General features: G+C 43.7%; 1 protein-coding gene across 9 annotated transcripts in view; it reads right to left on the bottom strand.

Annotated features, from left to right (window-relative positions):
- Positions 1–4,839: 4,839 nt before the first annotated feature.
- The window catches only part of E2F6 (E2F transcription factor 6), a 40,405-nt gene continuing 23,769 nt past the window's right edge, over positions 4,840–21,475 (bottom strand). Inside the window, exons 9-11 of one of the 9 annotated variants that reach the window (XM_079940568.1) lie at positions 18,606–21,461; positions 14,479–14,639; positions 4,840–5,220 (exon numbers count right to left, since the gene is read on the bottom strand). The gene's annotated coding sequence lies outside the window, so the exon portion shown is untranslated. Of the gene's footprint in view, positions 5,221–10,716; positions 12,287–14,136; positions 14,640–18,081; positions 21,462–21,475 lie in introns of those variants that run through there. The other 8 variants (XM_079940566.1, XM_079940565.1, XM_079940571.1 and 5 more) reach the window with 8 other exon arrangements.

Below are 21,475 nucleotides of genomic sequence, written 5' to 3'. Positions count from 1 at the left end.
TAAATCAAGGTGTCAGCAGGGTCACTCTCCCTCAGAAGGCTCTACGGGAGGACCCTTCCTTGCCTCTTCCAGCTTTGGGGGCCCCAGGCGTCCCTCGGTGTGGCAGCATCACTGTAACCTCTGCCTCTGTCTTCGTGTGGCTTTCCGCCCTCCATCTCTCTGTGTCCTCTCCTCTCCCTCAAAGGACACCAGTCACTGGATTTAGGGCCCGCTCTAAATCCAGGATAATTTCATCTTGAGATACCTAAATAATTATATATGCAAAGACTCTATTTTCAAATAAGATCACATTCTGAGGGTCCAGATGGCATGAAGTTTGAGGGGAGACACTAGTCAACCCACTACACTGACCAAAACCCAAAGCCAACTTATGCCAGTTGAACCATGAGGCCCCCTCCTGATGGCAGCACTGGGGCCTTTGTGGGCATTGCTGGGCCCTCAGCTCTCCTGTGAGCCCCCTGTGCCCACCTTAAAAATTTCTTGAGAACTTGTAATCTAAGAAGTACTGCACTAGGGAATTGCCTGGTGGTCCAGTGGTTAGGACCCGGTGCTTTCACTGCCAGGGGCCCGGCTTCAATCCCTGGTCAGAGAACCAAGAACCCACAATCCCACAAGCCACACATCACGGCCAAAAAAGAAACACTGCACTAAAAGTCTCCTCTTCAAGTGTAGCTACTCCCCTTGGCATCTGACAGGGCAAGGCTTTTCAAGGAAGGAAGATAGCAGGAAAGAAGGAAGGCCATGGCAGGGAGACCTTACAATCCCCCTGTACAGATTCAGCTCAAAAAAGCAAAGTGACTTCCTTAAGTGGAAGGCACAGTGCCGGGGTGTAAGCACACTTCTTCTAATTCCACACTGATGCTGTGAACCACTCTCATACTGCTTTCTTGCCTCAGAAGGACGAAAAGAAAAGACAGCATGAAAGTCTAGTGAATTACCTTGACTCTTGTCTCTGTGCTGATGGCCAAGTCAAGAGAGAAAAAGAGAAGGTCACTGAGCTCCACCTCTGAATTTACAATTTATACTTTCAAGTGCCTTCAGTGGAATAGTGTTGGAAAAGCGTAAATCAACAGGTTAATCTGACGTTTTCAGGACATTTTATTGCTGGGCTGAGCAGCGGCCTGACAGTGGAGGGGGCAGGTGAAAAGGGAAGCCTTTCAGGGGACATCATCCAATTCATATATATGAAAAAATTAGTGACACAATTTTGACAGGGGCCCAGGAGACAGACTTTGGATTGAGTCATCATAGGTTATTTTCTGAATCCAATAGGCCAAAGTGATTTCATGGCTCAGAAGCCTAAAACAATTGGGACAGGATTTCTCAGGGTTTTGGAAACAAACCAGAATATGTTATCCTTCTCTTGTGCAAAACTACAGTGCATTCATGCCTGGCATTCTGTGTGCATTTCTGGCGGTTGGACCTCAAGAAAACTACTGTAATTCCTCATTTGTTTCGCTGATGGGAGGTAAGGTCTACATATAAGTGAATCTTTCGGGTAACTGAAGATTAACCAATGGAGAGCTGAAAAACACTGAAATTCTGACCATTTGGGGAGGACCTTTTCCAAGTGGTAGTACACATCTTCGCACCTCCTGAGGCTAGAAAGTGAAAGGATGAATCAGGGTCAGTAGTAGGAGCATCACCTACCCTCCTGGACTGTCCACAGCAATGCTGCCAGCGGCAGCACAGCTCAGTGGTGAGTCTGGGCCTTGAGTCAAATTGATCCAACTTTGAATTCCCCGTTATGCGATCTTATAGAAGTGAACTACCCTCTCAGACTCAGTTTCCTCAAACATAAAATGAAAATAGGGAATTCCCTGGCAGTCCAGTGGTTAGGACCCCATGCTTTCACTGCCGAGGGCCTAGGTTCAATCCCTGGTCTGAGAACTAAGACCCTGCAAGGTGTGTAGCACCACCAAAAAAAAAAAAAAGAAAAGAATTCTTACCTCCTGGGGCTGTTGTGAGGATTAAAAGAGATCACGTACATACATAATATACACAGCACGTTTAGTAGCACATGTGACAAACAGAATGTGCATGTGTCATTATTATCAACGACGCAGCAGAAAGCCAGCTATTATCATTGCCCCTGTACTAACCACCCCCAAAGACTGTTATTTTCATCGGAAGAGCACGGAGTTCACTGAGTTTTATGTCTGTTTTGTGTTTTTTATGATCTCTTTTTGAAGCGGGGAGGTGGTCTGGTCGTGTCCTTACTGCCCGTCTCTTCCTGCTGGGGGCACCTGTCACAAGTAGCCTCCCTCATACTTTCTCATTCCATTCACTCACCTAACATCCATTGGTGACAAAATACAAAGTAAAACATAAAGGCCAAAAAACAGTTCCAGATACAGAGTTTTGAAAACTGAGAGGAGAGGGGGATGAATAAATGAATGAATGAATGAGTGAGTGAGTGTGTCATGGATGAAGGGATTGACAAGAAGGTCAATAGAGCAAGAGGAGATTCCATCAACCTGATAGGCCTCTCCCAGAGTGCACGCCTAATTTTCCATTGTCATCAGACATCTGCAAACAGCATCACAGAGTTTGCCTTTAGCATGAGTGAAAGGTCTGGAAGAATCTCTCAAGTCCTTAAGAACCCACCCTTCAAGATGCAGTTATTTAAACTTTGGTGCCTCAGACTCAACAGATCCAAAATACTAAGTGTTGGGAATTTCCTGGCAGTCCAGATATTAGCACTCGGCACTTCCACTGCCGTGGCCCCAGGTTCAATCCCTGGGCAGGGAACTAAGATCCCACAAGCTGCGTGGTGCAGACATAAAACAGAAACAAACAAACAAAACCAACCACCAAAACCCAAAATACTAGGCATATGACATTCACAGCCAAAGCTGTCTCTCCTCCCTACACGCCTGTTCCATCTGCTGACAATACATCCAGGGATGCTGCTGAACATCTGGGAGATGCTAGGACTCTGCCCCCTTGCTTGCCTCTCACCTCCAGTTACCGCGAAGAGATTCTCCTCTGTGATAACTCCTCTGCTCCTTTCCATTTCCCTTGCTCACCTCTGGTCGGAATTCCTTTGATTCCTTACTTAAATATTTGCTTGTGCCTTCTAGTGAATGCAATGTCATGGATGCATTTAGGGAGGAGGAATTCAAGGAGATGGGACTATGACATCAAAGCTGCAAAGCTCGGGAAAAGAATGCGGGCTGGGAAAACTTGGTACACTTGGCAATAAGAGGTTCCTTTTTTTGGTTGTGATTGACTTGGGTGATTTTAGTCCAAAGTGCAATTCTAATCAGCACTGTACTGAAATATCGATGTGCACAACGACAGAGACTTGCCATTAGCATGAGTGTCAGATCTGAAAGGACTGAATGATTCTCCATTCCATAACCTTTATTCTGCAGCTTTGAAAATTGGGCCCAAAGAAGTAAGTGGCTTGCCCAAGTGACTGACAGTCTCCGAGTCCCTAGATTCAGAGCCTAATGTTTTTTTCCACTGGATCACTGGTTCTCAGCCTGGATTCACATTAGAATCACTTAGAGAGCTTTTTAAAAAAATACCTATGTCTGAGCTGAGCTTTGCTCCGGGACTCTGAGGTAACTGCCCTGAGATGGAGCTCAAACCACTGGACAAGAGCTAGATCCATTCTATTCCTAGCTGAGCCTTTTACCCTCTCTCCAATTCAGTCCCGTCATATGAAATAAAGAAAAAAAAAAAAAAAAAAGACTTTCAATTCAAATGAAAAGCAGAATATAGTTAGTGAGTCAGAAAACATTCGAACCCAAATCACATGAGAGATAAATTTGTCCAGTGATTTCTTAAAAATTTAACTGTGGATGCCTTTATCCAAATGAATTCTTTTTTTTTTTTTTTTTTTTTTTGGTTTCGCAGGCCTCTCACTGTTGTGGTCTCTCGCGTTGCGGAGCACAGGCTCCGGACGCGCAGGCTCAGCGGCCATGGCTCACGGGCCCAGCCGCTCCGCGGCATGTGGGATCTTCCCGGACCGGGGCACGAACCCGTGTCCCCTGCATCGGCAGGCGGACTCTCAACCACTGCGCCATCAGGGAAGCCCCAGATGAATTCTTAAGGAGTGGTCCATTACTAAAACAGTTAAGGCTGGAGCTTGTTAAGTTGCTATGGGCATAAGGGCCCAAAACCAGGCAGTGGGGACAGCAGGGAGAGGCAGGGAGCCCCCCGCGGCAGTGACGAGCGAGGTGTTGACTGTGGTCTTCAGCACCCGCACCTGTGTTTCCCTGCTCACCTGTCAGGGAAAGTAGAAGAAACTCAGGGAGGAGGAGAACTGATTCAGTGGACCAGCGAACGCAAGTGGGAGGGGACTGGGAGTGTGTTTCTCCCATTCTAAGATGTTGGAGGTTGTAAAATGTACTGTTGATTGAATAACAGCTTTGTGGGGATAAAAACACCGCTATTTGCTGATGTCCACAATTTAAGAAAAATTAATGGAGAGTAGCATCCTTTTATCCGTACAGTTGATTACATAACTTTCTTTTTTAGTGAACAGCTAAAATTTTTATTTAAGTATATCCCGACTCTGAAAACTCCTGTGAATTCCCTTCTGCTGTCGGCAGGCACACAGCACCCAGGTGACGTGTGATCTTCATACGTCAACTTGTAACCCTGGTCTCGTGAGCACCTTCACAATTGACCAGCCTATTGGGGTTCTAGATTGGCATTTCCTATTTGGTTAAACTCCTAGTTTCACTGGTTTTCTTTTCCCCCCTTAATTGAATTACCTATTACTGGAAATAAACCGATTTTCTTGGAAATCAGCCAGGAGCTTTTCATGAATGGCTGTTCTGGAGCCTAAGGAAAAATTGCTTTTTAGTTAAGAACCGACTGCATTAATCTTGCTTAACTTAGAAGAATCTAAGATACATTCTGAGAGATTTGGTGATTTCAATGGCATTTTAACGTATTGGTATATGAGAGGCAGTCTTTGGCATATAAATAATTTTTGTCTCAAGGCTGCAGTGCAGTGTAAGATTATGAAGACAAATTTAGATGAGTTACTGAGATCCGCATTTAAGATTCAGCAATGCACGATGGCACCAGCGCAAAGAATTCAACGGTGGGGAAGACGGGGTGAGCACACACCTTCCGGGAAGAACGCAACCTGCGCGTGGGCAGGCGATGACCGTCAGACCACTCGTCATGACCTGGACCCAGAGACGCTCCGAGGGTTGTCTTTTAATTTTTGATGTTAGCCGTAGGATGCATCTCTCAGAACTGTGAATCATGTAAGAAAATATTAGGTAAACATGGAGCTTGAAGAGGGGAGTCCAGGGAAGGAGCTCGGATTTTCTGTAGTTTGGGCGGGTGGGGACACAGAGTCATTACAGTTTACATACGTCCTTAGTTTGTAGCCCCAGCCTGCTGGGATCTGAGGCCATATCAGATACAGTGACATATGGATAGGGAAGTGAGGGATAAACAATTTTTAAGAATTCATTTGTTATGGACTGTGTTTTTGGTTTTAAGACCTTGAGTGAGAAGCCCGGGAATTCACAAAATTGCAAAGGAAATGGTGAAGGCAAGACTCAAAGACGTGCCTTTGGAAGATGGCATAATCCATCCCTCCAGAGCAAAGATCTCCTGTAGCCCCCGCACGTGGAGGAGAGACAAACCCCCTCCCAGACCTAACACGGAACTCCAGACCACGATTGACGGCTCCCCCTTTTCTTTCCACCTATAAGGGTCCCTGTTGGGGGGCGGGGGAAGAGAGACAATACGACTGGCTTCCATTTTCAAGGTTTGCCCTGACAGATGGTAGTCTGAGAACAAGCAGAGGCTTTATAATCCACAGAAAGGACTAGCTTGATGAAAGTGAGGTTGCTGTTGTGAAATCAGAAGCAACAGTTAAGACTTAATTCTGACCTAGTGATACCACCATAAATAAACTATTAATAAAATCATTTCAATTTTGTTTAGTAAGTTTAGATCGCGGACAGGAAGGTCACAGTTTTGCTCTCCAGGTGCCTGAAGCAAAGTTCTGGGCTTTTCTCAACAAACCCATAACGGTTTCTGTATGCAGAGAGCTGGCAGAATTTCAATAGCGTGTCGGGCATTCTTAACCATCGTTTGGAGGCATCACCTTGGCCATGTTTGTGGACAAGGTGGTAAGGGGCATCCAAATCTATGCATGAAGAGGAAGTGGTCCTAGAGTTAGATGGGCTGTATGAACCCAGTTGGACCACCTGATATTTTGAGACTAAAGAATCTTTCCGTTTCTCAGACTCTGGCAGGAGTAAGAGAATGTCCTGAATATTTATAAAATTCAATGACCTCTTTCATCGTTTAATTTCTGGACCTCAGTTTTCCAAGTCTTTCCAGAATGGAGAAGTACCATTAGCTCCCCCTGCAGGTCTGAGTCTCTCCTGCCAGGGAATTCCTGGAGGTGCGCTGTGAAAACGGAACCAGGAGAGAGAATCAATCATGTGTCACAGATGCAACACTTCAACTGGGTGGAATTGACCCGTCTTTCTGCTGGGAGCTGCACATCCTGGGAAAGCACCTGGGTCTGAGCCTATAAGAACATATACATGCCACAGGAGCACACGGACTCAAACAGGAATTCCAGGGCCCAGGTAGTGAGTTCCCTGCACAAAAGGCATTTTTAAATATTCTCTTATCTCTTTCCTTTGTAAGCACCATGACCCTCTGGTAGATTCATCACGGCTAAAATTGCCTCTGTGAGAACCTTGGGCTAAGAAGTGACCCATGTACCCATGGTGTGTTAAGTCCACAAGTTTTTTCTCAAGAAGTTTTGGACTGTCCCAAATTTTAAATGCTAGTTTGCTGATCCATTCATTCATTCAATAAATATTGTGACAGGCATCCTTACATGTGACCGCTATGTGACAGATCTTGTTTTAGGCACCTGGATAAAGTGAGGACCAAGACTGACCAGTCCTGGCTTCATGGAGCTTAAGTACCAGTGTAGAAGACACAATAAACAAGGACACGAACAAACGTATAATTTCATGCGGAGATAGTGCTATAAAGAAAATAAAACAGGATAAAGGGCTGGAGTGACTGGCAGGGTTCACTCTTTTCTAGAGAGTGGTCAAGCTCGGTTCACTCAGAACCCAGATAAAGTGGGTCAAGATGTGGGTGAAGAGCCTTTCAGGGGCGGAAACAGCAAGTACAAATGCCCACGGGCAGGAATGAGCTTGGTGTGTGCCGGGAACAGCGGGAAGGCCTAGAATAGAGAGGGTTAAGGGGACAGTGATAGGAGCTGGGGTCTAAGAAGTAGGGGAGTGGGCAGGACTCATTGTGTAGGACCTTATAGACTATGGTGAGAAGTTGGGATTTATTGAGAGATGAGAAGCCATCGGAGCCCCTGGAGTAGTGGAGCAATGTGATCTATGGTTTGAAAACTTCACACTGGCTCCTGTGTGGAGGAAAGGCTCAAGGAGAACACGTGTGCAGCCAGAGAATCTAGTCAGGTGGCCACCGTAGAAGCTTCATGAAGTGTTGGAGGCTCACTGTTAGTCAGCCTAGTGGGAAGAAATGGATACATTCTGGATGTGTTCTGAGGGTAGAGCCTTAGGACTTGCTGGTGAACTGGGTGTGGGAAGCAAGAGAAAGGTATTAAGTATACTCCTGGGGTTTTGGTCTGGGCAGCTGGGCAATTAGCTGAGCTTGGTAGACTGGGGGAGGCACCCACTGGAGGCAGTGCGTGGAATCAGGAGTTCTGCTTGGACGAGTTAAGTTCAAGAAACTTCTTAGTCATCCATCTGGAGATGTCGGGGTGGCAGCTGGATACACGAGTCTGGAACACATGCTCAACGCAGGAATAACTGGGAGAAACTATTTCTGGAAAGAGGAGCTCCGTTCTGCAAGATGTCGTGACACTGGGTTGGGAGCCTGCTCCTCTGCTGGGTCTCGGTTTTCTTACTTGTGAAATGGTGGGCTTGGCCGGTCTCTAAGGGTCCTTTCCGATAGGCAAGTATAAAAGAGAACATTAGCTTTAAATTCAGGGAGGAGCAGCGTGGGCTAGGCTGCTGCAGTTGGGGCATAAAACCCAAAAGAGGTCTAAGACCCACAGAAGACTGGCAGCTTATCTTAGGAACTGGAATTGGAAATGCGTCTTTGCTAAGCAACCGCAGCCGCTGCTTGTTGCGAAAGTGGGGGAAGGAAACACTTCAGCAGCAGAGGGTGAACTTGCTCAAAGCAAAGCAGTGAAACATCCGGTATAAACAGGGTCTGTGGGGAAGGGCAGTGAAGTGGTGCTGCCATCAGAGTCCCCTCCCCTTATCACCAAGACCAATACCAGTGGACACCTGTGTCTGCGAGGAGCACTGCAGTTCAAGAAAGAAAATGTCGAGAGGATTTCTGGTTTGGGTTTTTGCTTTACTTTTCCCCCATACTGTCCTAAATTGCCTGGATTCAATTTCAGTTTAATTTTTGTCTCATTTTTCTGAAGGAGTCCTTAGTGTCATACAGCTTTACAAAGTGCTGTCACATCTCTTACCCCCTCACTTGAGCAGCAAAACAGTCCTGTGGGCTAGGAAGGTTATTATCTAATCTTGCTTTAGAGATGAAGAAACTGAAGGTCAGAGAGGTTAAGTAACATGTTCAAGACTGCAAAGACAATAGAGGGATGAACTTATTTTTGAACTCAGTCTTTGCAGATCCCCAATTCTTTCCTCTTATCATTATTCCATTTGACTTTCCAAACTGAGAGGCTTGATAAAGATTACTTGACCAAATTCCTGATACTGCTATGGCACAATTATTTAGTGCTTTCCTTTTTAGATTGGAATGTAATTTTAAATGACCTTGGTTTAGGTTTTCATGTTGCTTTATTAAGTTCTCCTTACATTGCTAATGTATCAAGACCTGTGACACAATTCTGAAATTGTTTTTTCTTAAGTACTTCAAATAGAACCATTAGGCAGTGCAGCAAGTTTAGAAGTATTGGAAGTATTGGGCTTTCTCTCCCATAATGATATTCAGCAGAAGGGAGGGAAGACCACAGCAATAGTAAGAGGGAAGATTTTTTTTTTTTTTTTCTGTACGCGGGCCTCTCACTGTTGTGGCCTCTCCCGTTGCGGAGCACAGGCTCCGGACGCACAGGCTCAGCGGCCATGGCTCACAGGGCCCAGCCGCTCCGCGGCATGTGGTATCCTCCTGGACCGGGGCACGAACCCGTGTCCCCTGCATCGGCAGGCGGACTCTCAACCACTGCGCCATTAGGGAAGCCCAAAAGGGAAGATTTAAATATAAGTTCATGCATTTCAGTGTGGATGAGTTGTAGAATGAGACAGTCAGGTGATTCTGATCCAGAAGAACTCTACAATTTGTTGCAGTTACTGTTGCTACATAACAAATTATCCCCCAAATAAGGTTAAAATAACCATTTACTACTCTCACCGATTCTGCGATCAGGCATTTCAACAAGGTAGTGGGATGGCTCTGCAGCCTCATGACGTCTGGAAAGGTGACTCAGCAGCTACGGGATGGACACTAACATGTCTGGTGGTCGATCTAGCTGTTGGGTGGAACCTCAGATGGGGCTGTTGCTTGGAGAATCCACGTGTGGCCTTTCCATGTGACTTGGGCTTCCTCACGGCGTGGAAACGTCTTACATGGAAACGCTGCTCCAAAAGTGACGTTCCCAGAGAACAAGGAAGAAGCTGCATTGCCTTTTTAATTTAGCCTCAGAAGTCATGCATCATCACTTTTTTACATCTTGTTGGTTACAAGCAAGTCACAAGCCTGCCTAGATTCAAGGGCAGGGGACATAGACCCTGTCTCTTGATGGAGGGGTGGCAAGGTCACATTGTAGGAGAACGTATAGGATGGAAGATATTATTGCAGCCACCTTTGGAAAAAAATTACCTGCCATTCTAGTGAGGACATGTTGTCTTTGGGTTTCACCAATAATAGTGAAGGGACAGACTTATCAAGCAAACATCATTAAAGCATGTTTGGGTGTGTGGCTTATGGCCAATCACAGTTGATCAAGTTTGAATCGGTTCCCTCAACCACCCAACCCAGGAATCAACCTGTCTAAAGCAACACCTAATAAGTGGCAGATACTGAGCTAAGAGCCAAGGAAACAACAGTGAATCAAAAATGTGTCCTTCCTCAAGGAGCTCCTGGATCTTAAACTTTATGTATGTAAAGCTATAGCTGGGGTAGAATTTTCAAATACAGATCCCTGTCTCCCTTCCTCCACCCTAATTCAGTGTGTCAGTTCCATTGAGAGCCCAGGAGTCTGCACTGTAACAAGCCCCTTGGGTGGTTCTGGGATAACAGAGGAGGGCACTTTGAGACTCATGGGTCCAACAGAGCAAGCAGTTTTGTTCAGAGAGTGAGCTTCAAAATCATCCTTTTTGCCTGCCCTGTGAAAACTCCTCTGGGCCCTTTAAAAATATTTAAGTAGGGCTTCCCTGGTGGCGCAGTGGTTGAGAGTCTGCCTGCCGATGCAGGGGACACCGGTTCGAACCCTGGTCTGGGAAGATCCCGCATGCCGCTCGGCTGGGCCCGTGAGCCACAATTACTGAGCCTGCGCGTCTGGAGCCTGCGCTCCGCAACATGAGAGGCCACGACGGTGAGAGGCCCGTGCACCGCGATGAAGAGTGGGCCCCGCTTGCCACAACTGGAGGGGGCCCTCGCGCAGAAACGAAGACCCAACACAGCCATAAATAAATAAATAAAATATTTAAATATATTTTACCAGCTGGCATAATATTAAGCTTTGTCATTAGAGGGCGCTAGAGAGAGGTTGCAGGAGGAAACAGGTTTTGCTTTCCGGTTCTGGTGTGCGTGCCGGGCAGGCTCCTGCAGCATGTGCATCTTCCCCATAGTGTGGCTCCTACAGGGCGCAGTGGCCAGCAGCACCTAGTGGCCAGCAGCTTTCCCGGGCAGCCCCTCTTGGGCAGTTCTGTAGCAGAGAGCCTCTAGTGAGACACCTCCTGTGAACAGCTTTCCCCCGTAACTAAGAGGGTGATTTCTGACAAATTCCAGAGTGCAGATTTCCAGCGAGTTCCACAACACCACAGTGACTTCTGGGCCAAGGCTGGCCCTACCCCTCCAGTAGGATCTGGATCTCAGCACTGGGGGTGGGTGGGGTCTGTACCTTGGACTCTTGTCTCAGTCCTAGGTGGAATGACTGCTCCTTGTATCCGCTATTCCCGTATTCTTTAGCATTTTCTTTACTTCTTTTTAGCCAATCCTCTGTTACTCCAACCTCCTGTTATAGTTAATAATTCTTTATATTAAACTCTGCTTTTTCAAATTACTATGTGGTTCTTCATACAGTTGTCCAACAAATAGTCACTCCCTTTCCATCAGTCTCTATGGGGCAAATGTATTTTCCTGCCCCACTGATGTTGGGCTTGTTTGGCCATATGAACTGCTTCGGCCGATAGATATGGGCAGAAACCTTGGGTTTAAGAGGCATCACATGGTTCTACCTGTACCAGGTGGCCAGCACCATCCCTCCAGCCTGGGTTCCTAAACGACACTGTCCAATACACAGACCTGTGAGCCTGAGGCTCAATTATTAACATTTTAAGCCACCGAGATTGGGGGTGGGTGGGTAGGGAAGTTGTTACACAGCATTATTGTGGCAATAATAAACTATTTCAGGGGTAGCGCTGCAAATACGAGGTAGGACATGTGGGAGAATTCATTCATTTGTGCCCTCAAAATTCTGCCTTGTGTATTTGATGATTTCTTTTCATATTTATAATGGCACAAAGTGAAAATAATGCACACTTCACATTTTATCTAAAATGTTTTGCAGTTCTGTATAGAGGTGTTTACATTTCACTTTATCATTTTCAACTCATCTACTTAAAATGTTGAGTGAAGAATGCTATCAATGCTTTCACTTTGCGAGCCATGGTTTTACGTAGTGTATACCCCATAATCTGCACAGGAAAGGGAGAGTCTCAGAACCTAGATAAAAATTGAATCCTCTCTTTCAGATCTTTCCACTGTGTGTACTGGTCATAGCGATTTCTAGAAGAAAGGTCTTGATACTACTGCCAAATTGCAGCTTCATAAACATATGCCGAGTGAGCTGTTTTCCACGGGGACGACTCATCCAGTTGGCGTCATCCTACACAGTGAGCTGCTAAAGATACCACGGTCTCAGGGCTGATGCCAAGCGGCTACACAGCTGATAGCTTGCTCTGAGTCCCAAATTGGAAACATGAGCTTTGCCCACATAAGAGGTTCCAACTAACTTGACAAATGAATCCTCAAATGCTCCTCATGACCACTTGTTTAAAGAAGCTCAAGTGATTTTTTCATTGGCTCAACTGCAGTGGAAGGTTGCCTATTACCAAAAGGAAAAAAAGACAAAAATCAAGTGGAATATTTCCTAAGGCAGGGTAGAAAGAACAACGTATCAAAAAGGACAGGAAGTTCCACTGCTGAAAAAAAAGAAAAGAAAGATGGAGATTCCTGATCAAGGAGCCACATTTTTTGGAAAGCGAGCTGTACTGTTTTATTTTTAAAATGAGATGCCCTAAATGACACACACTTTACAGCAGGCATTCTGTGTACTGACCTCTCCCCTGGTTTCATTTATTTTTTCTACCTTTATTTGCCCTTTGCCCCAATTTCCTTAACTCTTGTTTTTTTTAATCCTGTATTGCATGTTTTTATAAGATGTTGGAACGTTAATACAATGTAAGGTGCTAATAAGTAAAAATGTCATATTTCAAAGTATTAATAACTTTATAAATTTCTTGTGACAGATTATTTTAGGTGAGTCTGCTTAAAATAGCTCAAATCAAATTCCCTAATTGAATATAAAATAAATATTCCAGATTTCTGAAATCAAGAGCTAAGCAGTTACCTCAGAATACATATGCATTTATATGTATTCAGATATATATTGATTTCAGATCTCATATATATATATATAGGTGTATATATATATAGGTATATATATATAGGTATATATATATACCTATATATATACCTATATATATATATACCTATATATATATATATATATATATATATATATATATATATATATATATATATATATATATATATGTAATGAGACTTTAACACAAACTTTCAGCTACAGTTCCAGGGGTTCACTGCCCAGCTAAAATAGCCTTATTAGTGAATTATGACACCAAACTCAAAAACCAGCCCTACTGCTTTAGTCAGATTGCCTCTTTTCACCTGGTATCATTATACTGTATGTATTCATCAAGGGAAAAAAGAATTAATCAACAGTCGAAGAAATGGAACCAGGTAGTAATATGGTTGTCACAATATGATAGTGAACATTTGCCCCAACTTCTAAAGAGCTGTCCGAAAATTAAGACATTTTCTCACGGCGACAGCATGAACGAGAAGAATGTTGGAGCCTCAGAACGCATGGCCTAGCAAGGGGGTCACCTCTGTCTCTAGAGGGAGTCTGGGACTGTGAATCCTGCTGTCTCGGATCAACTCCTGGTTCTCATGTTAACCAGCAGCGTAGCCCTAGGCAGGGAGGAGCCCTGCCCAGTGTAGCCCTGGGCACCTTAGCCTCTCAAGCCCCGGCTCCCTCATTTCTAAAACGAGGGTAATGATCCCTATCTGACAAGATAATGTGAAGATTCAACTATTTATATCTCTTACGCCAGTGACCGGCACGTGACAAGGGCTCAATAAAAGCAGTCATGATTATGCCTAGATCATAAATAGAACAGTCATGAAATGTAAAATGATTCATAAAAGCACAACAGATCTAGATGTAGCTGAAATTGCTACAATTCAATGCCCAAACAAGATTCAACTTTTACCAGCAACCCAATTTTCCTTCTGCACCAAATTAAATACTGCAGTGCGACAGAGAAGAATGATTATTTGCAAGGATTGTAAATATATTCTCAAAGTGAAAAATGAAATGAGAGCCTGTCTATAGACAACTGAGTAGGCTTGTGATGACGTTTCTACTGAAGCTGTCTTTAGAGGATCTGAAAGAATTTTGCAGACTACTGGACGTGATGTTCAGCTACTTCGAAAGCTGGCAAGTCCTAAGCAATATATTGCCTTGTTACAAATAACAAGTCAGTGTTACAATCTTGTCTCTTGTTCACCAGATTACATGATTGACTAAGTTGCCATATGTTTAAGTGGAAACAAATTTTTAAAGGCTTTTAACTATGCAACATTTCCATCTTTCTTCTAAGTCTGATTTTTTCCACCCCGAATACGTTTCTAAATTAATTTTTATTGGAGTATAGCTGATGTACAATGTTGTGTTCGTTTCTGCTGTACAGCAAAGTGAATCAGTTATACATATACATATATCCATGGTGTCCACGATATCCATATATCAATTTACATCCCCACCAACAGTGTAGGAGGGTTCCCTTTTCTCCACACCCTCTCCAGCATTTGTTGTTTGTAGATTTTTTGATGATGGCCATTCTGACCAGTACAAATACATTTTTAACTCTCTTAACATTACCTCCTAAGTCAACCAGAGGTTGTTTAAGAAACAGACAAATGTAAAACTACCTTACAAAATGGGAAAGCAGTTCACTGCATGGGTTCCAAGCTCCGTGAATGTCAGCGTGAACCTGTCTCCCAGGATTGGTTTCTCTCCTCGCACGTGGTCTGTGGCCGCCTCATCTGCCTTTATCCCCTGCTTGGGCTTGGGTAGAATCCAGGTGCAAATCCTGCCACATAGGAAGAGTATTTGAAGCTTTATTGATTTAGGTCTTCTTTGATTTTTTTCATCAGCATTTTGTAATTTTCTGCATACAGATCCTGTACATATTTTAAGTGTATAACCCAAGTATTTCATTTTCTTTGGAGTAAATCATAAGTTGTAGAAAGGCTAAGAATTTTTAAAAATCAAGTTATTAATAACAACAAAGTGCACAGATCTTAAACGTGCAGTTCAATGAATTTTAGCAGTTGTATACAGTTGCTACATTTAGCAATTGTATACACCGTCACCACGAATACAACATAGAGGACATTTCTGTCACCACAAAAAATTTCCAACATTCCTTGTACCTCTTTCCCATCAGTTACTGATCCCATATTCTCATACTTACCCCACAATGGCTTCTCACTTTTTCCCTAGGGCTAAAGTTTAATACATGGAATTTTATATCATCTTAGGTTAGACCGTCCCACATAATGGTGACTGTCTGATATCTGCAACCACTTATATTGGAAGAATGAGATATTGATGCCAATTAAGATATTTATGGCCTTGTTCAAAAAATATTTCTTAAGGACGTTTTAAAAACATTTTCTTATAAGATTATAAATTAAAGTGATAAAAACTTTTTCCATTTCAAACCTTGAGTTTGAAAGTTCATTATTCTGATAGAAAATTTTATTTTGGCTGTTTCAACTATGTGTAAAGATAGATGGATAGAAATAAAACTAGGAAGAAATGTGGATGACTCTTGCGTGTCTCTGCATTTTCCAAATTTTTTTGCTGCAAGCATACACTGCTCTTAGAATAATGCAATAACATCCATGTAAAATGTATTTTTTTAATAATCATGTTGAATCCCTTTATATTTACTTTGGTTAAAGTGTCAGAGAAATGTTTTTATTTCAGAGACCCCAAGGTCTTCAACTGTGGCACTTGTCCTGTTTCTTCTCACACAAACGTTAATTGGCCCCTTGGTGCTTTTATATGGACTGTAACACATTCTGGGAAAAGATAGAAGATACCATTATAGATAAGAGAAAGTACTAACCAGGTTTGTTTTACTTACAGGAATAGGCAAAGTTCTGTTTCTCAAAGTTTTAATCTACATTCTTTCCAGCTCATAATACATAGGGATCTTATAATTTCTTTTTCCCTCTTTTTTGAAGAAAAATGAGTAGATATTTAAAAAACAGTGTGAGTTTAGTGCAATGGTCATGACACATGTGCTGGGCTGGATTTACCTGGCTGTGAATACTCAAAACCCTGAGGCCTCACAGCTGCTCATCAATCGCGCGTCATGCAAGCTAGGTGTTGAGTTTATATTTCATCTATATGCATTCCATATTTGTTGATACTATAAACTTCATGCTAAAACGCTTTATTGATAACTATGCCACGAGATAAATCAGCTTAACTGCTTTAATAACTTTATTGTTATTATTACGACTATAGTATTTGACAATAAAACATTTCTTGATTAAACAATTTAAATAAAGAAATAAAATTGGTTAAGCTTAGTTACAGTCTATTAACCTTTTTTTGGGGGGTGCTGTAATAAAAGTTTATAGCAGCGTTGTTCACTAGAACTTTCTGTGTGACAGAAATGATCTCTGTGCTGCCTAACGTGCAAGATACCAGCCACACGTTGACCATTGAGCCCTTGAGATGTGGCTGGTGTGACTCAAGAATTGATTCCATTTTATTTGATTTTAAACTAATCACAATTTAGATTTAAATAGCCTCATGTGGCCAGTGGCTACTGTTTGGATGGTGAAGGTTTTTTTTTTTTGGCTGCGTTGGGTCTTCGTTGCTCTGTGCAGGCTTTCTCTAGTTGCGGTGAGCGGGGGCTACTCTTTGTCGTGGTGCATGGGCTTCTCATTGCGGTGGCTTCTCTTGCTGCGGAGCACGGGCTCTAGGCACGCGGGCCTCAGTAGTTGTGGTGCACGGGCTTAGTTGCTCTGCAGTATGTGGGATCTCCCCAGCCCAGGGCTGGAACCCGTGTCCCCTGCATTGGCAGGAGGATTCTTAACCACTGTGCCACCAGGGAAGCCCCTGGATGGTGAAGTTTTAAAGAGTAAGGTTCAAACCAAGATAAAAGTCAGCCCCTACTGCATACAGTTGTTTGTCCTGTATAAACTGGGAAATTCTGTCTCTATCACTGAAATTCATACCTTTGTGAGAAACAAGAGGTCTGCTGAGACCAAAGAACCAAAATGACGACTGTTTTCATCTTAATGTGATTTATGGACACATCAGACCAACCAAGAACAGATTCCTTTCCTGATATAAAAGGAAGAGATCAGGGCTTCCCTGGTGGTGCAGTGGTTGAGAGTCCGTCTGTCGATGCAGGGGACAAGGGTTCGTGCCCCGGTCCGGGAAGATCCCACATGCCGCGGAGCGGCTGGGCCCGTGAGCCATGGCCGCTGGGCCTGCGTGTCCGGAGCCTGTGTTCTGCAACAGGAGAGGCCAGAACAGTGAGAGGCCCGCGTACCGCAAAAAAAAAAAAAAGGAAGAGATCAAGTCAGTATAATTCATACTGCTTTAACTCCCATGTATTTGTAAGTTATTATTAGCTTAACATGTCCTGAACATGATCACTAGGATGAGTGTTCATGTGTTCTGGTGTCAGGTGTTCATTTCCTTGTAAATATTTTAAAAACATGAAGTATGTCTTCTCCTTACATTACTGAGAAAGGGATGTTTTCCTCCTGAGAATTACCCAGAGCCCAAAGTTGCACCATCTCTTCTTCTTTTTTAATAGATTTATTTATTTATTTATTTATTTATTTATTTATGGCGTGTTGGGTCTTCGTTGCTGTGCGGGGCTTTCTCTAGTTGTGGCAAGTTGGGGCTACTCTTCCTTGCAGTGCGCAGGCTTCTCACTGCGGTGGCTTCTCTTGTTGCGGAGCACAGGCTCAGTAGTTGTGGTGCACGGGCTCAGTTACTCCGCAGCCTGTGAGATCTTCCCGGACCAGGGCTTGAACCTGTGTCCCCTGCATTGGCAGGCAGATTCTTACCTACTGCGCTACCAGGGAAGTCCTGCACCATCTCTTCTTAATGGGACGTTTCCTTTCATCATTTTCTTCATGAAATTTGACCACTCCATCCCACGTTTTCAGTCTTATTCTCCATTCCAGGCATGGAAACAGCTTTGTGGAAAGGCTGGCTTTGCATCGTTATCAAGAGGACAGTGTTATAAGCCCCAAGCAGCCTTGCGGCCCTTGGATATGAAACCCTACCCCACCATGCCCTCCAGCCCTGTTGCTTTACGGCCGGGCTGGCAGACCCGACTTCACCCAGGACCCCACGACCCTGCCAGCTCCGTAACTCCACCATCTCTCATGAGTCACTGGCAGTGAGATGAAGAATGACATTCTCAGGTCCTTACTCGTCCTTCCACTCATGGGCTCCCCATTTAGACCTAAGAACATCGGCGATCAGCTCACCTTCTTGACAACAGGTCTAGGTCTACTCTGAATAGTTCTCCTTCCCCAAAGGAGCACGTTTTTCTGTGGAGATTTCTGAAGACAGTCCACTGATGACTTTGCATCCAGCCAGGTCCTCCCAGACCTTGTGGACCAAGACATCTGAAACAGTGCCACTGCCTCCATGGCTTTCCCTGCTCCGGAGAACGGCTGGCCAGGAGGGCCGCGTGCACACACTTCAAACGGGACTGAGAAAGCCCTGGGCATGATCAGAAGCCTCCACACTTGGAGCTGCTGCCTCTCCATGGCAGGACTGCAAGGACAGCCACGGGAGGCTCGGCGCACAAACACGTGCCCTCGGGGACAGAACAGTCACAGCCGACTGTATTAGTTAACCACAACTGGCTCCAAGCTCTCCACCTCTTGGGCTTCCCGGAGCTGATACACAGGTCAGGACAGCTGGGACCTTTGGACACTTAGTCCTGAAGACAACAGCACTGTGGCAACCTTAGGAAATTAACAGCACAAGCGTTATAATTTCTCACTTTCTTAATGGAAGATAAAATCTGTGACTCCCCATCTATTCCTCTGGGAGTTGGAACTCATGTGGCTGCAGCTGGACCTTTCGTTGCAACAACGATCTGATCGTGGAAGGCTGGAATGTTCTGGATTCCCTGATCCATCACTCTGCTAGCCCACGGGTCAGAAAAGCGTCCGTTAGAAGCAGCAATGTGCCCGCTACCGTGTCAGAAGCCCCTCTGATGGATGGAAGAAAATTCAAAGTATAAATATCTGTTTAGTCACAGCCTCAAAGCAGAATTCGGATCAGCCTCATTTCTGTTAGATTTTTTAAATTTATCAAACACTTACATAGTATTTACTGTGTGCCGGCCCTGTACATTAGAAATACTTCAAAAGTAAGTACTTAGAAACATGAACTCATTGAATCCTCATATAACAACCCTAAGCATCTGATTGCTTTTTTGGATACGTAGTAGATATATCTCCTTTTCACCTCCCCAGTCCAGTTCCCATCGGATACTAGGACCAAACCAGGAACCCAAACTAAAGACATCTGTGTTCCAATGCAATTCCAAGCCACTTTTGGAAATTTAATCAAAGTTATTAAAAGCAAAACACCCTAGTCTATAACTTCAATATAACCTATACATTTTCTAAAATGGCTGAAGCAGAAAATAAAAATAATCTTGTTTCAATCTAAACGTCCATCAACAGATGCATGGATAAAGATGTGGTACGTATATACAATGTAATACTACTCAGTCATAAAAAAGAATGAAATAATACCATTTGCAGCCACATGGATGGACCTAGAGATTATCATATTAAGTAAGACAGACAGACAAAGACAAATACCACATGATATCACGTATATGGAATCTAAAATATGACACAGATGAACTGATCTATGAAACAGAAACAGACTCACAAGACATAGAGAACAGACTTGTGGTTGCCAGGGGTAGGGATGGATTAGGAGTTTGGAATGAGCAGTTGCAAACTATTATATATAGAATGGAACTATATTCTACTATATAGCCCAGGGAACTATATTCAATATCCTGTGATAAGCCTCATGGAAAAGAATACGAAAAAGAATGTACATACATGTATAACCGAATCACTTTGCTGTACAGAAATTAACACAATGTTGTAAATCAACTATACTTCAATAAAATAAATTTAAAAAAATATTTTTTCCTTGCCAGTAGTCACTTCTCTCCTCAAGCCCCCTCCACCACAAGAGGGAGAAACCTGGTATTTACTGAACACTTATTTTAAGCTGGATACCCTGTTTCCCTCTCTCAGACTGACCGCTTTAATGGGTAATCACCCTGAGCTCAGAGAGGTTAAGTAAAGGACTTATAGGCTTATGCTATTAACTGGAAGATCCAGGATTCAAGCCCCCTTCATCCCCCTCTTTGAAGGTGGGGACCCTGCCTGTTTGTCTTTGCATATCCAGCACTGACACAATGTACAATGTACATCTGTGGAATGAATGAAGGAACACATTCCAATCTTCCTGACTAGGTGGTTTTCCCTAGGATTACTGTGCAGTCGTCTTTCTAAAATACAAATCCGACCTTACCACTGACTGGTAAAGAGTGGCAACCCTTTATCCTACAGGAACTGGAGAGCCCTGAAAGCTCTATCACAATGTTTTTCAAACTGTGACTTGTGACTGACGAAGTCTTTAAAAAGTGAAATGGAATCCATGGAAGAGTGTATTGCAAGGGAGTGAGGCAAGTATTGTTTGGGAAACATCTGTGTGTGTGCTGGACATTTAAAACGTCATCCTCGCTGCCCTTTGACCTCTCTGCCTTTGCACATATTGTTTCTTCATCTGGAATGTTCTTCCCTTGCTCTGCCTGGGGACCTCTAACTATCCTTCAAGTCCCAGTTTAAATGCATCAGCCACTCGATTCTCAGCCATTTAATTCTCATCCCTTCCTCTGTTTCCTGGGTGGTAGTTACTTGTTTGCTGGTCTCTCCTATTGCTGAGGGTAAAGGCAAGGACCATGTCATGTTTTGAGTTTCTTTTTTTTTTTTTTTTAATTAAAAAAATTTTTTGGCTGCGCTGTGCAGCATGCAGGCTCTTAATTCCCCGACCAGAGATCGAACCCACATACCCTGCAGTGGAAGCTCAGAGTCTTAACCACTGGACTGCCAGGAAAGTCCCCTTTGTTTTTATCTTTAGAACGCCTATAACAGAGCTTGTCTCAGAAAGGACTCTGCTACGTTCACTCTTTTATAGACCTTTGCTTGCAGTTAATCCTTATTGAACATCAATTTCTTAATATGCCTTATAATTTCCCATTATTGTCATATTCAGCTTTTTACAAAAATTTATTTTTTATTTATTTGTTTCGGCTGTGCTAGGTCTTCGTTGTGGCATGTGGGCTCTTTGTTGCAGTGCACGGGCTTCTCTAGTTTCGGCATACGGGCTCTCTGGTTGTGGTGCAAGGGATCTAGAGCATGCGGGCTCAGTAGTTGTGGTGTGCGGGCTTAGTTGTGGTATGTGTGATCTTAGTTTCCTGACTAGGGGTCAAACCCAGGCCCCCTGCATTGGCAGCGCAGTCTTAACCGCTGGACCACCAGGGAAATCCCATATTCAGCTTTTAACAGCAATATAATTCCTCTATAACTAAAGTTTAAAAATAATGAAAAGTTTGAAAACAACTCACATCCATTGTGATTCTTAGATTTGTCTTGAATGAGGTACCACGTAACACGTTGGTGATGTTATCTGCTCTTTTTTTCCCCTACTCCCAACATGGATGCGACCCCATTTAAATTAAGAATGCCATCGGGGCAGATTTCAGAAGATCCATACATTTCTTAGCGTAAAGAAACCGTGATCAAAAAGAGGCTGATTGACTCTGGAGGAATAAAG

The sequence above is a fragment of the Stenella coeruleoalba genome (assembly GCF_951394435.1).
Source record: "Stenella coeruleoalba genome assembly, chromosome: 13".
In the NCBI taxonomy this organism is placed as follows: domain Eukaryota; kingdom Metazoa; phylum Chordata; class Mammalia; order Artiodactyla; family Delphinidae; genus Stenella; species Stenella coeruleoalba.
Note: the sequence above shows the minus strand (reverse complement) of the source record. Positions and strands in the feature narration are given on the sequence as shown.